The 12,721-nt window shown below is 53.8% G+C and overlaps 1 protein-coding gene across 1 annotated transcript in view; it reads right to left on the bottom strand.

Annotated features, from left to right (window-relative positions):
- Positions 1-12,323, bottom strand: part of RPP30 (ribonuclease P/MRP subunit p30) — a 142,219-nt gene extending 129,896 nt beyond the window's left edge. Inside the window, exon 1 of the mRNA XM_075348752.1 lies at positions 12,240-12,323. The gene's annotated coding sequence lies outside the window, so the exon portion shown is untranslated. The remainder of the gene's footprint in view (positions 1-12,239) is intronic.
- Positions 12,324-12,721: the final 398 nt, after the last annotated feature.

The following is a 12,721-nucleotide window of genomic DNA, read 5'->3' as shown; positions in this document are numbered from 1 at the left end:
TCAAGCCATGATGCTTTCATGGAACCGATTATGTTTTTCTTGGATTTTTAATCGTTGAATAAAGTATCTACATTTTTATATATTTTTCGTTGGATTTATATTTTTCTATCCTGGAATTGGTGCAGAGTCCCGTCCTTACTCCTTTCTGCGCAGGTGCACTTTGATCTGACCTGCTCGGTGCAGATCACAGTATTGTAGTGCACCTGCTCAGGACCGCAATACCGGAGAGTGTGTATGAGGTAGGACGCGGCATGCACGCTGGCTTCAGAAGCAGGAAGTCCAAGATGGCTGAAAGAGGAGGCGCGGGTCCCGGAGAATGGAGATACCCATCTGACTGTTGTGCACTGGAGCGACCTTTTAGGTGAGCATTATAAAGTGTTTTTTATGTTCTCACAGTGGCCTGGGCTCTTATATTGAGCATGTTAGACTGCTGTATATAAGAGCCCACTGGTGGTGGCCGCAGCTTATAGGCCCCAAAAGCTTGTGACAGGTTCCCTTTAAGAAAAATAAAATTAGCTGCACTTGCCCTCCCAAAGTCCAGTGCGGTCTATGTTTTCAGGCTGCAGGGGTGACATGTCTCTAGCCATCACTGAGCTCGCCACCTTCTGTCATCTTCACCAGCAGCCACTGAGGTCAGTGACTGACTGCAGCGCTGTTGATGGGATGTCACGGTGCATCCTGCAAACTGAGTGGAGCAGCGGTGGAGACACAGCTCTGGGCTTGGGAGGGCAAGTAGAGATTTTATTATTTTTAACGCAGGGAAAAAAATATTGGGCAGAATGTAGCAGGGTCTAACAGATTAAAAAGGCAAACCCCAAGCTATTTACGCGTATATGCAGCTTTATCAGTCAAATGGGAGGTGGCATTGGTTGGGTAATAGAGTTGGAGTGGCAGAGGATACAGATCTACTGTCACTCTTCAGCCTCATTTACATTTCAATTGAAATGCTGATTGCTCAGTAATGGAGGAGTGAGGGGGATTTGCGGTCACTGGTGAGATCTTCACCGGTGACCGAAAATCAGGCCATGCCACACAGACAGAGCCGCAGGATGACAATGAAGTCGGGTGATGTTCATTCAACTTCATTCTGATCGTGCAGCTCTGTCTGTGGCTGCTGTCAGAGGCCATGTAGCAGAGCTCAATGGCAGATGACAGCTGCTGAGAAAGAAGGGAATTTTGTTTACTTACCGTAAATTCCTTTTCTTCTAGCTCCTATTGGGAGACCCAGACAATTGGGTGTATAGCTTCTGCCTCCGGAGGCCACACAAAGTATTACACTTTAAAAAGTGTAACCCCTCCCCTCTGCCTATACACCCTCCCGTGCATCACGGGCTCCTCAGTTTTGGTGCAAAAGCAGGAAGGAGGAAACTTATAAATTGGTCTAAGGTAAATTCAATCCGAAGGATGTTCGGAGAACTGAAACCATGAACCAAAAGAACAATTCAACATGAACAACATGTGAACACAAAGAACAACAGCCCGAAGGGAACAGGGGCGGGTGCTGGGTCTCCCAATAGGAGCTAGAAGAAAAGGAATTTACGGTAAGTAAACAAAATTCCCTTCTTCTTTGTTGCTCCATTGGGAGACCCAGACAATTGGGACATCCAAAAGCAGTCCCTGGGTGGGTAAAAGAATACCCCAATAAAAAGAGCCGACAACGGCTCCCTCTTACAGGTGGGCCACCGCCGCCTGAAGGACTCGCCTACCTAGGCTGGCGTCTGCCGAAGCGTAGGTATGCACCTGATAGTGTTTCGTGAAAGTGTGCAGACTCGACCAGGTAGCCGCCTGACACACCTGTTGAGCCGTAGCCTGGTGTCACAATGCCTAGGATGCTCCAACGGCTCTGGTAGAATGGGCTTTCAGCCCTGCAGGAATCGGAAGCCCCGAAGAACGGTAGGCTTCAAGAATCGGTTCCTTGATCCACCGAGCCAAGGTTGACTTGGAAGCCTGCGACCCCTTACGCTGGCCAGCGACAAGGACAAAGAGCGCATCAGAACGGCGCATGGGCGCCGTGCGAGAAATGTAGAGCCGGAGTGCTCTCACTAGATCTAACAAATGCAACTCCTTTTCACATTGGTGAACTGGATGAGGACAAAAAGAAGGTAAGGAGATATCCTGATTGAGATGAAAAGGGGATACCACCTTAGGGAGAAATTCCGGGACCGGACGCAGCACCACCTTATCCTGGTGAAAAACCAGGAAGGGGGCTTTGCATGACAACGCTGCTAGCTCCGACACTCTACGGAGCGATGTAACTGCCACTAGAAAAGCCACCTTCTGCGAATGACGTGATAAAGAGATATCCCGTAGCGGCTCGAAAGGTGGTTTTTGAAGAGCCCTTAGCACCCTGTTAAGATCCCAGGGTTCTAGCGCCCGCTTGTAAGGTGGGACTATGTGGCAAACTCCCTGCAGGAACGTGCGGACCTGCGGAAGCCTGGCTAGACGCTAAAAAACACGGAAAGCGCCGATACTTGTCCCTTGAGAGAGCCGAGAGACAAACCCTTGTCCATTCCGGATTGAAGGAAGGAAAAAAATGTGGGTAAGGCAAAGGGCCAGGGAGTAAAACCCTTGTCAGAGCACCAGGATAAGAAGATCCTCCAAGTTCTGTGATAGATCTTGGCGGACGTTGGTTTCCTGGCAACGACATCTTGAGATAACCCTGAGGACGCTAGGAGCCGGGACTCAATGGCCACACAGTCAGGTTGAGGGCCGCAGAATTCAGATGGAAAAATGGCCCTTGAGACAGCAAGTCTGGACGGTCTGGGAGTGCCCACGGTTGACCTACCGTGAGGTGCCACAGATCCGGGTACCACGACCTCCTCGGCCAGTCTGGAGCGACAAGGATGGCGCGGCGGCAGTCGGACCTGATCTTGCGTAACACTCTGGGCAGCATTGCCAGAGGAGGAAACACATAGGGAAGTCGAAACTGCGACCAATCCTGAACTAATGCGTCCGCCGCCAGAGCTCTGTGATCTTGAAACCGTGCCATGAATGCCGGGATTTTGTTGTTGTGCCGTGACGCCATGAGATCGACGTCCGGCGTTCCCCAGCGGCGACAGATCTCTCGAAACACGTCCGGGTGAAGAGACCATTCCCCCGCGTCCATGCCCTGGCGACTGAGAGTCTGCTACCCAGTTTTCTACGCCCGGGATGTGAACTGCGGAGATGGTGGAGGCTGTGGCCTCCGCCCACAGGAGAATCCGCCGAACTTCCTGGAAGGCTTGACGGCTGCGCGTGCCGCCCTGGTGGTTGATGTACGTGACCGCCGTGGCGTTGTCCGACTGTATGCGGATCTGCCTGCCCTCCAGCCACCGATGGAACGCCTTTAGGGCTAGATACACTGCCCTTATCTCCAGAACATTGATCTGAAGGGAGGACTCTGGCGGAGTCCAGGTTCCCTGAGCCCTGTGGTGGAGAAAGACCGCTCCCCACCCTGACAGACTCGCGTCCGTCGTGACCACAGCCCAGGATGGGGGCAGGAAGGATTTTCCCTGCGACAGAGAAGTGGGGAGAAGCCACCACTGAAGAGAGGTTTTGGCTGCCAGGGAAAGAGAGACGTTCCTGTCTAGAGACGTCGACCTCCTGTCCCATTTGCGGAGAATGTCCCATTGGAGTGGACGCAGATGAAACTGCGCAAAGGGGACTGCCTCCATTGCTGCCACCATCTTCCCCAGGAAGTGCATGAGGCGCCTCAAGGGGTGTGACTGGCCCCGAAGAAGAGAGTGCACCCCTGTTTGTAGTGAACGCTGTTTGTCCAGCGGTAGCTTGACTATCGCTGAGAGAGTATGAAACTCCATCCCGAGGTAAGTCAGTGATTGGGTCGGTGTCAATTTGGACTTTGGGAAATTGACGATCCACCCGAACCTCTGGAGAGTCTCCAGAGCGACGGTCAGGCTGTGTTGACATGCCACCCGGGAGGGTGCCTTGACTAGGAGATCGTCTAAGTAAGGGATCACCGAGTGGCCCTGAGAGTGTAGGACCGCCACAACGGATGCCATGACATTGGTGAAGACCCGTGGGGCTGTCGCCAGGCCGAAAGGCAGTGCCACAAACTGAAGGTGTTCGTCCCCGATGGCGAAACGCAGGAAGCGTTGATGCTCTGGTGCGATCGGCACATGGAGATAAGCATCCCTGATGTCGATCGATGCTAGGAAGTCTCCTTGTGACATCGAAGCGATGACAGAGCGGAGGGATTCCATGCGAAACCGTCTGGTTCTCACATGTCTGTTGAGCAATTTGAGGTCCAAAACGGGACGGAATGATCCGTCCTTTTTTGGCACCACGAACAGGTTGGAGTAAAAACCGCGACCACGTTCCTGAAGGGGAACGGGGATCACAACTCCTTCTGTCTTCAGAGTGTCCACCGCCTGAGCAAGTGCCTCGGCTCGCTCGGGGGGCGGAGATGTTCTGAAGAAACGAGTCGGAGGACGAGAGCAGAACTCTATCCTGTAAACGTGAGACAGAATGTCTCTCACCCATCGGTCTTGGACATGTGGCCACCAGGCGTCGCCAAAGCGGGAGAGCCTGCCACCGACCGAGGATGCGGTTTGTGGAGGCCGAAAGTCATGAGGAGGCCACCTTGGAGACGGTGCCTCCGGCGGTCTTTGGAGGACGTGACTTAGACCGCCATGCAGAAGAGTTCCTCTGGCTCTTCTGTGGCCTGATGGACGAGGATGATTGGGATCTGGCTGAGGGCCGAAAGGACCGAAACCTCGCCTGAATTTTCCGTTGCTGAGGTCTTTTTGGCTTGGATTGGGGTAAGGACGAGTCCTTTCCCTTAGATTGCTTAATAATTTCATCCAATTGCTCGCCAAACAAATCGGTCGCCAGAAAAAGGCAAACCGGTCAAGAACTTCTTGGAAGCAGAGTCTGCCTTCCATTCGCGTAGCCACATGGCCCTGCGGACTGCCACCGAATTGGCGGATGCTACCGCTGTACGGCTAGCAGAGTCCAGGACGGCGTTCATGGCGTAGGACGAAAAAGCCGACGCCTGAGAAGTCAAAGACGCTACTTGCGGAGCAGAGGTACGTGTGACCGCATTAATCTCAGCCAGACAAGCTGAGATAGCTTGGAGTGCCCACACGGCTGCAAAGGCCGGTGCGAAAGACGCGCCTGTGGCTTCAAAGATGGATTTCATTAGGAGCTCTATCTGCCTGTCAGTGGCATCCTTGAGCGATGAAGCGTCAGCCACTGCTACTACGGATCTAGCCGCCAGTCTAGAGACTGGAGGATCCACTTTGGGACATTGAGCCCAACCCTTGACTACGTCAGAGGGGAAGGGGAAACGTGTGTCATTAAGGCGCTTAGAAAAGCGCTTGTCCGGAAAAGCTCTGTGCTTCTGGACAGCATCTCTGAAGTTAGAGTGATCGAAAAACGCACTCCGTGTACGTTTGGGAAACCTAAACTGGTGTTTCTCCTGCTGTGAAGCCGACTCCTCCACAGGTAGAGGCGGGGGAGATAGATCTAGCACCTGGTTGATGGACGCTATAAGGTCATTTACTATGGCGTCCCCTTCAGGTGTATCAAGATTGAGAGCAACGTCAGGGTCAGAGCCCTGGGCTGCGACCTCTGCCTCATCCTCCAGAGAGTCCTCAAGGTGAGACCCCGAACAGTGTGATGAAGTCGGGGAAGATTCCCAGCGAGCCCGCTTAGCCGGTCTGGGACTGCGGTCCGTGCCGGAGTCCTCCACGTGATACCTAGGGGCCACCCCAGGAGCATGCTGCGGCGCAGACCGAGAGGGGCCTGGGGGCGATGACCCCGCAGTGCCTGGGGCCTGTGTAAGGGCCGGTCTGGACTGCAAAGCTTCTAGTATCTTAGCAGACCATTTGTCCATAGACTGAGCCATGGATTGTGAAAGTGACTCAGAGTTTCTCAGCTAAAACTGCAAACTCTGTCCCTGCCGCCTGGACAGGGAAGGCCGGCGGTTCTACCTGGGCCGAGGGTCCCACCAGTGCCCGAGGCTCCGGCTGAGCGAGTGCCACAGGGTCCGAGCATTGCTCACAGTGAGGGTAGGTGGAACCTGCAGGTAGCATAGCCGCACAAGAGGTACAGGTTGCAAAATAACCCTGTGTCTTGGCACCCTTGCTCCTTGTGACCGACATGCTGTTCTCTCCTAGGAGAGTAATCACTGAGGGTATATAGCCAAAGGCTAAACACTGCGGCCGAACCTAGAAAATATAATATAATATAATTATATATATATATATATATATATAGTTCGGCACCCTAGGGGGACCAGCACCGTGTGACCGGTGTGGCTTACCGACCCCGCCCAGAGCGGTGTGTGTCCACCAGATTCCCTGCCTTGGGTCTCCCAGAGCTGCAGCCAGAAGTCCTCCACCGGCAGAATGTGTTTAAAACATGGCTGCCGGCGTTCTAAGGGGAGGAGGGAGCCGTGGGCGTGTTCAATAAAGTGTGGGAATCTGGTGCCCCAGAGTGATGAGTGAGGGGGGAGGAGGACACTAAAGTATGCTCCAGCCCTCACAGTCGGCGTCAGGCCGACCGTCCCGCCTTTACCCCTGACTGGCAGGCCCGGGGGCGGGAGTTTAATGCACTAGGCCGCAAAAGCCGGGGACTAAATTTAATACCGCGGCCGGCAAGCAGGCGCGGTCGGCGCGGTAGTCCCGGTCGTCACACAATAACAGCAGCCGCTGCAGCGTCTGAGACCAAGTGCTCCATGCACCGTCCCCAAGGGGACACAGAGTACCTTTATGATGCAGGGCCTGTCCCTGATGATACTCAGTCTCCTGTCCGTCAGAATCCCACAGGGGCTGCGGAGGGAGCCCGGTCCCAGTGCCTGGATGACCGGTTAGGATCCCACTTCTCCCAGAGCCTCTAAGGGATGGGGAAGGAAAACGGCATGTGGCTCCAGCCTTTGTACCCGCAATGGGTACCTCAACCTTAACAGCACCGCCGACTTAGTGGTGTGAGAAGGGAGCATGCCGGGGGCCCTGTTAGGGGCCCTCTTTTCTTCCATCCGATACAATCAGCAGCTGCTGCTGACTAAATGTGGAGCTTGCGTGAATGTGTGCCTCCTTCAACACAAAGCATAAAACTGAGGAGCCCGTGATGCACGGGAGGGTGTATAGGCAGAGGGGAGGGGTTACACTTTTTAAAGTGTAATACTTTGTGTGGCCTCCGGAGGCAGAAGCTATACACCCAATTGTCTGGGTCTCCCAATGGAGCGACAAAGAAAAAAAAGGAACACACGCATTACACACGCTAGCCAAATCATTAAATTATTCAAAAATAGCATTGCACTTGCGTTACACTCGGACCTAATGTGAGCTAAAATCAGCCGAGTTTTTTTCAGCCCAGTCAGACCGATTTTACTCGCATAGATGTGTTTCCAGCCTTAAGGCCACTTTACACACAGAGATAAATCTGCGGCAGATCTGTGGTTGCAGTGGAATTGTTGTCAATCAGTGCCAGGTTTGTGGCTGTGTACAAATGGAACAATATGTCCACGATTTCACTGCAACCACAGATCTGCCAAAGATTTATCTCTGTGTGTGACAGGGCCTTTAAGCTCTCACTTCTTCAGGATATCAGTATCGTACAAAGTGAGAGGGAAGCGGTCGCTGATTGTACCCCCGAGCCCTGCAGCCAATGTCCTGTGAGCCCCGGAAGGCACTATAGGCAAATATTGTTTTAGGCTATGTTCACACACTGCGTTTTTGGTCCGTTTTTGCTGCAGAAATTTCTTGAGAAAATGGTTGTAACCTTTTTGCAGACATTCCCCAGCAAAACCTATGGAAAAAAAATTAGCTGTGCACACACTGCATTTTTTTCTTAAGAAAATTCTTTCGGTAGATTTTCTTGAGAAAAAGAATGAGCATGTCACTTCTTTTCTGCAGCCACCTGCGTTATTCACTCCATTGACTGTAATGCAATCAAAACACATCGGATGCCGTATGTCCGCTCCGTTATTATGGAACATGTCCTATTGATAACGGACAGTGACTCAATACAAGTCAATGGGCCCACAAAATCCCTGGAAGCCGCACGGAAGCACTTCCGTGTGACCTCCGTCAGGTGCCCGTGCAGTCTGTGTCCCACTCCAGCCCAGCAGCTGCCCGCACTGCAGTATCGGCAGCTTCTCGCACTGCAGTGCGAGCAGCCGTGGGGATCACGAGCGCTGCTGTGAGGAGGTTAGATGAGGTCATTACCTGCTGTAACGATCTCCTGCTTTCCTGATGTCAGCGCTGTCACTGCCTTCTATGCCCGTCTCGCGGGCGGCCCGAGACTGTCACTAGCGGAGACGTCAGGGGCTCCCGCGGTACTGCTGAGAAAGCGGCGGGCATAGAAGGCAGTGACAGTGCTGACGTCAGGAAAGCAGGAGATCGTCACAGCGGGTAATGATCTCATCTAACCTCCTGAAGTTAGCACTCGTCATCCCCTGCAGTGACCTGGGCTGACCCATTGATGTAAGCTCAGGTCACTGCATTACTCTCCCAGCCAATGGGGAACATTCTGTTCTTCATTGACTGGGACATTGACTATGGTATGCATCGTCGTGGGACCCCCTTATTGGATTACGCCGGACCCGGATTTGATTGTTCTTGTAAATAAATTGGTGAAAGAGGGAATGTTTTGCGCAGTGTTTTTTTCCAAATAAAACTTTGTTGTCTATTTTTTATTTCTTACTGACTGGGTTGGTGATGTCAGGTATCTGATAGACGCCTGACCTCACGAACCCCAGGGCTTGATGCCAGGTGACATTACACATCTGGCATCAACCCCATATATTACCCCGTTTGCCACCGCACCAGGGCAATGGGATGAGTTGGGGCGAAGCGCCAGGATTGGCACATCCAATGGATGTGCCACTTCTAGGGCGGCTGTGGCCTGCTATTTTTAGGCTGGGGACTGTCCAATAACGGTGGACCTCCCTAGTCGGAGAATACCAGACCACAGCTGTCCGCTTTACCTTGGCTGGTGATCCAATTTGGGGGGGGGGACCCCACGTTTTTTGTTTTAAAATTAATTTAAAATAACAGCGTGGGGTGCCCTCTGTTTTGGATTACCAGCTACGGTAAAGCTGCCAGCTGTGGTTTGCAGGTTGCAGCCGTCTGCTTTACCCTAGCTGGCTACAAAAGATAGGGGAGACCGCACGCCGTTTTTTTTTTAAATTTATTTTTTTGGCTAAATATAAGGCCACATGAAAGTCACTAAAGGGTGCCAGCTTAGAATATGTAGGAAGGTGGGACATTATATAGGTCTTTCTATTATCCATTCATCCATCCATTATCTATCTATCCATTAAAGGGGTTATCCGGCTTCTTTTGCCTTTTTTTTTTTTATTACCCTATTGGGCTACATTGGGGCAGGTAAGTAGATCGAGACCACTTACCTGCCCTGCTGTCAGCCCCTCTCCCCCGGCTCAGAGTGGTCATGTGTCTGCTCCTGCCGCAATTTTGCTGCTTCCGGTCATTTCATGTCAACATGGGCAGGACCAGGACCATGTTGACATGCAAATCTGGAACAGCATGTTGCCGCCCTGCTGGGCGACTACAGTGTGGAGTCCCCGCCCACTTCCCTGCACCCTTCCACACATTCCCCCGCACCCCGTACTTTGCCCACAACCTCCCCCTGCACTGCTGTGGGGTCCGTGACCTGGGGGCGGGGCCTGGCGGCGGCTGCCATAGTGTCACCGTCAGCACCGGGCCCCCTGCTCAGGATCACACATTCAAATGTACCGGCATCGCAGATCACAGATGCCGGTACATTTGAAAGCGCTGATGAGAGGGAGCGCAGCATCTCATCACTGCCCGACTGTCTGTGCTCTCTTCAGCACAGCGGTGACGTCACTACTGTGCTGATATATCCAGAGCACAGACACCGCGCGAACGTGCAGGAGCGGCAGGGACCGAGGACGGGTGAGTATGTACTCCCTACATGTGTTCCCTATGGGGGTAGGGGGGGGGGGGGTGTTTGGTGCAGAGCGCCCTGCGTGGTGCGCGGTGCAGAGCGCCCTGCGCGGTGCAGAGCGCCCTGCGCGGTGCAGAGCGCGGTGCAGAGCGCCCTGCGCGGTGCAGAGCGCGGTGCAGAGCGCCCTGCGCGGTGCAGAGCGCGGTGCAGAGCGCCCTGCGTGGTGCGCGGTGCAGAGCGCCCTGCGTGGTGCGCGGTGCAGAGCGCCCTGCGTGGTGCGCGGTGCAGAGCGCCCTGCGTGGTGCGCGGTGCAGAGCGCCCTGCGTGGTGCGCGGTGCAGAGCGCCCTGCGTGGTGCGCGGTGCAGAGCGCCCTGCGTGGTGCGCGGTGCAGAGCGCCCTGCGTGGTGCGCGGTGCAGAGCGTCCTGCGTGGTGCGCGGTGCAGAGCGTCCTGCGTGGTGCGCGGTGCAGAGCCCTATGTGGTGCGCGGTGCAGAGCCCTATGTGGTGCGCGGTGCAGAGCCCTATGTGGGGCTGTTATTTGCAATACTGTAGTGATAACAGGTCAGGTGCTGGGGAAGAATACTGACAGGGAATGTGTGTGCAGGGGGTGAGGCTGGACACTGAGGCCGGGCGGTGACAGCTCTGACTGAGGTTTTGCACAGGAAGTGGTAAGTTTGCTGGAGCTGGATGTAAACAAGGAGCTGCAGAGAATAAAGGGTGAATTCAAGAGGAACAAAAGTTAGAAAAAAAATAATGTAGGGGTGCTTTATATGACAATACAGCACAGATTAGCTTACCAAAAATGTTTGAGTTTATGTCGGACAACTCCTTTAATCTATCGATTATCTAGATTATTTATTGCTGTTAAAGCATTAAAAAAACGCAGGGACCAACTTGCAAAAAAAGCACCAAAAACGCTGTAAAATGCATGCGTTTTTCGGTGCGTTATTGGTGCATTTTTTAACGGAGGTGCGCTAATCCTTCACTCAAGAAATTCCTAGAGCCTAAGCCACACGGCGAGAAAATCGGTGGGAGTGGAGTGCGATAAAACATCACATTGCACTCGGACCAATTCTAGCCTGTGTGACAGCACACATGAGCGATTATTTTCTCAGCCCTAGTCAGACCGAGAAAACAATCGCAGCATGTTGTGATTGTAAGGCCGGAATCACACTTGCGCGAGACTCGCATCGCAGCACCCGGAATGGCCTCACACTCTCCGGACAGGAGTATCTGAACTGCATAGAAATACATGCAGCTGACCCACTCCTGTCAGCAGAGTGTGAGGCCATGCCGGGTACTGCGATGCAAGACTCGCGCGAGTCTCTCGCAAGTGTGACTCCGGCCTATGGTGAGTCCCTTTTCTCTCGCACCCATTCAAGTGAATGGAGCGAGAGAAAAATCGCACTGCACTCGCGGTACACGGCTAGTGCAGTGCGAGAATGGCAATAGCCGGCAACGGAGGAGAGGGAGAGAAATCCCTCTCGCCCCTCCTCCGTGCCGGCCCGCTCGCAGGGTCGGACCTCAGTCGCAGTGACACCCAGTCCCTGCTGTGCTGCCAGCGCGAGTCTCATGCAAGCATCGCAGTAGTGCCCCGTGTGGCCCCGGCCTAAAGTAACTGCTGGGGCTGTCCGAGTAGTGGACTGACACCACACAGTGTTCTGGGGTCAGATGTGCCCAATTCACGCAAAAGCCAACACTCCACGACTGCAGCAGAAACGTCCCTCAGTCGGGGCAGAATACGCCAGGTGTGATTTATGACTGAAGTGGTGTAAACTTTATTGAATTTGCAGTAGCGCGTCACCCGCTGTGTCCGGCCCAAACTCCACCAGAGATGGCATAAGCCACAATACTACAGAATGCCGCAAAAACGGTGCAACATTTCAAGGCGGTTTACATAAGAATCCTGATGAATCGGAACCAATGGCCTTCTAGTCACAGGCGTTTCTCGGAGAGTTGGGTCTTCAGCTCTATGGGCACCAAGCCGGGGAATCAACCCTGCAGCAGCCCGGGAAAGAGCGGGGACCCGGTGTCCTCAGGAACAGAGCAGAAGTGGGAGAAGCCGAACAGGCCTGCAAGAGGCTCCCGTACACAAGGCCGCTGCTGACCCTAGACCCTCCCAGCCTCCCCTGTGCCCGCACGGTCCCGGCCTCCCCTCAGGTCCCGGCCTCCCCTCTGCTTCACAGCCTCCACCGTGCCCTCGCACGGTCCCGACCTCCAGTCTGCTCACTCACGCCCACCTTCCTGTTCCCATCCTCCTCTCTGCTCCCAGACTCCCCTGTAACCGCACGGTCCCGGCCTCCCCTCTGGTCCCGGCCTCCCCTCTGCAGTGCACACGGCACGCTCTGTACTGCTGGCTACTCATTACCTCTCAGAAGATGCCGTTCTCTCCCAGCACAGCGCTCTGCAGAGTGCACGTGTTCTCCCGGTCACTGCTCTGACCAATCAGAACGCGGGCAGAGTTTCCTCTGTTGGACAACTGTTAGTTTCCCTGGGAGGACTGGTCTGCCGGCACAGTGCGCTGTGTGAACGCCTGTGATGGGGTGGCGAGTCACTTACTTTTGGCCTCGTTGCTGTTCCTGTGTACACGTGTTACATCACTTACAGTTGATGATGCATTACCGCAATCAAACACAAGATGGCGACGTAAATATAATGGACAAAACCATAGAAAGAGCAGGGAAAGAAGTAAACAACAGGAAAATGTAATACACAAGTCCAGGCAGCCTACTGCACATATTAACCAGAACATGCATATAGGCAAGGAGTGCGGACCATTTATAATGGGGCGAGATTGCAGGGTGTGACGTGACCCTGAGCACCTGCCCTGTGCTGCACTAGTATTCACCA

This window comes from Anomaloglossus baeobatrachus, chromosome 5, assembly GCF_048569485.1.
Source record: "Anomaloglossus baeobatrachus isolate aAnoBae1 chromosome 5, aAnoBae1.hap1, whole genome shotgun sequence".
Taxonomy (NCBI): Eukaryota; Metazoa; Chordata; class Amphibia; order Anura; family Aromobatidae; genus Anomaloglossus; species Anomaloglossus baeobatrachus.
Note: the sequence above shows the minus strand (reverse complement) of the source record. Positions and strands in the feature narration are given on the sequence as shown.